A 3226-nucleotide genomic window follows, 5' to 3' on the forward strand; every position below is an offset into this window, starting at 1 on the left:
CCCCCCCCCCGGCGGCCCCCGCCGTGCTTCCCTCGGCGTGAACTCCTGCCTCCCGCCCGCCCCCGGCTTCTGCCCGTTGCTCCCCGACCCCCTTCCTCCTTTCACCCATGCTGCGGCCACATTTCCCAGCCGCTGTAAGTTCCCAATGCGCTTCTTACTCGCCCGCTTCTTGAAATTCAGGTGGGGTTTCCTGGCAGCCGCTCGCCCCCCCTCTTCCCCCCCCAGCCCATAGCACTCCCGCAGCTCCCCTCGATGCCTCCAAGCCCCCTGTTTTCACTGCTTCTCTAGGTGTCCCTTGCTTGGCCAGCCACCACAAGTGGTTTCTGGCCACCTGTACCTGAACGCCACCATCTTGCCCCTGCTAGTAAGTGTCCCAGATCAGACTGCTGCTTCCTCATCTTCTTGTACTTCAACTGTCTACTACCTTTCTTTGGTTTCCTTCTCGTCTAGCCTGTACCTGAACCTCATTTTCCTTCCTCTCCTTGGCCTCCTCAGTTCACTCATCCCCATGCTCCCTCACAGCCATGGGCAAGAGGTCCTGGTCTTTTCTGATGCCTTACAGACCCTGATCCATCCTTCCCATGTCTGTCAGGTACTGTCCCATCTCTGTGCATGAAACTTTTGTTTCTATCAAGAAAGTTGCTATAAGAAGTTTCGCTGTTGCTGCTACAGCTTGCTGTGAAAACTCTCCTGTGGTTAAAAATGCTTCGTTTGCTCCTGTGTCTGTAAGAATCCCTCATTTCCTGCTTTAAATTCCTGTCTAATTAAAAAAACAGTACATCATGGTTAAATAAAACTGTACCCAGGATAACCCTGATTTCCATATGCAGATTTATCTGCACTGACAGCCCCCTCTCCCTCTCTTAGTCTTTCTGTTTCCTCTCTCTCTCCCTCTCTCTCCCTTTTTCTCTTCCCCTCTCTTTCTCTTCCTATCTTTTTGTCTCTCTTTATGTCTATTGCATTATGCCTGAATAATTTTCAGCCTGTTTTTTTTTCCTCCCCTCTTGCACGCACATGCTAAAATAACTAGACAAAGATGCAAGGTGGTTGCTGCAGTCCCTGTCTCTAGGACAAAACCAAGAAAGCTCGTGATTGCAATGCCACCTTTCCTTGTTTTTTTTTTCTTTTTTTTTTCCCCACCCATGCTCGGTGATTAAACTTCCCCAGGATAGGGAAGAAAAAGGAGCTGGAAATGAAATAGGGTTGAGGAAAAATCCCATTGCAGCAGCTGCAGCCAGTGGTGTCTGCTGCCAGATGTGACAAGGTTCCTGGGGTCCTTGACACTAAAAGGCAGTATTAAAATATTTGGAGACAAAAGCTGCATCCTCAGTGATCATTTTCTTTATTTAACATGGCAGCAGGCGTCGTGTGGGGAAAAATCAACACCCTGGATGTTGAATTGGACTTTTCTCCTTTCCAGGATGAAAGGATGTTATCTATCCCGTGCCAAGAGGGAACTGAGGTAAGAGAGCTGATTCAGCTCCTGCTTTTTCATAGTATATTTCCTAAGCATCTTTTCTGAAACAACCTATATATATGTGTGTGTGTGTATATTTATATATTTCTATGTTTGTATATTTGTGTATTTGTTTTCAAGTCAGTAAGTGGTAATGTGTTTTTTCTGTCTTCACATCAACCCAGAGAAAGTTAATTCACAATATATATTCAGAGCTTGTTCGGAAGGGTCGTTTTGTGGGTGTTTTTCTGAATACGTTTTTGTTTCCGGAGAAGACTTCAGCAGTGACATCATGGTCGACTGCTAATATTAAAACCGATTTTCAAAGTCTTAATAAAAAAAAAAAAAACCAGTAACTTTGCGATAAGAAATTGTGCTGAAGATTCATATGCTCTATTTTTCGGTTGCACTCTAAATATTGGAAGTCTTATTAAAGCGATAGTGAGAATTTTTTTTATTATTATTATTTCTAGCACAGAAGCGATGAATGCTGCATAATTAAGTACAGTATTTAATTTGGCTGTTGTGAAGCAAAAGAATAAGGTAATAATTTTTATTGTACTAATCAGACTCAAGATGTTCTCTGTGTTAATTGGGTTAAAAAAATTGCAGTACTTATTAGAAATTCTAATTTCACAATGCAGCACTGACAATAAGCTCAGCCAGTGAATTATTCACATCTTTAATTTGCTCTCTTAATGACAGTGTTCTGTAATCAGAGTGCAGAGACTGCTTCCTATGCATTATGTATGATGTTCAGGACTTAAATGCAGGACATTATGAAGCCTCTCAGTGGCTCAGTAATTAGTTTTCCACAAGACAGGGCTTAGATATTCACAGATAAAAGTCTACAGTTGAGATAATGTTAAGGTGGTGACTCATGCTAACAAAAGCAGGGAAGTTCAAATTTAATGCCGAAACTGCTCTCCATTCTCCCTCATTGTGCGTGGGTGCAGGGGGAGGGGAAGAAAGTCTTCAAAACTAGCCCGCCATGGTGAGTACGCTGCGGACAGACCAAGGGGGCAAACCGGGGGCTCATTTCACTCTGGAGCCGTGTTTTTGGCAACTTTACTGATCGGAGGGTGGAGGTGGAGTTGCGTTTCGTGCCTCTTTTTAAAGGTTGTGAAAAGGGCAGTAATGTACACACCATCAGAGAGCAATCATCCGTAGGAGAGATTAAATGTATTTTAAAGGATTTTATCTGAAGCACGGGCGTTTGTAACTGTCAAATTAGGATGTTTTGAATGGGAGCTACTTTGTTATGTATAGAAACTTTGAGAACACCTGATGCTTGCTATATTGCTGCTGTACCTATTTCAGCTGCCATGGTCTTTACTGTATACACATTTTAGAAAACATGTTATTTTTCGAACGGTTTAGTTCTCACCATCCAAAACGTGAATCGTAATACAGGTCTGTTCTTTTTTCTTGGATCATTTACCTGGTGTTACATCAGGTGATTTAATTGTAGGGAATATGCATGGTTATGTAATTTTTCTACTTCTATATGCTGCTTATTATAGAATAAAACCCAAGAATATTGAAATGAAGTTGGAAAATGTTACTTTTTCCATACTTAGTTGCTAGTCAGACTGGCAGTTGTACATTTGTCCTGAGTTCTCACATTAGAACAATGATAAATTTTTACTGGAAACAAAATATCTGACTAGAGAAGGCTCTTTACTTCTTTTGTGTTAACTCTCCAAAGACTATTCTGAAATAAACATATTCTTGTGCAGTGTTTACAGGATTGCGATTCTAATTATTAAA

This window comes from Aptenodytes forsteri, unplaced genomic scaffold (assembly GCF_000699145.1).
Source record: "Aptenodytes forsteri isolate BGI_AS27 unplaced genomic scaffold, ASM69914v1 Scaffold384, whole genome shotgun sequence".
Lineage (NCBI taxonomy): Eukaryota > Metazoa > Chordata > Aves > Sphenisciformes > Spheniscidae > Aptenodytes > Aptenodytes forsteri.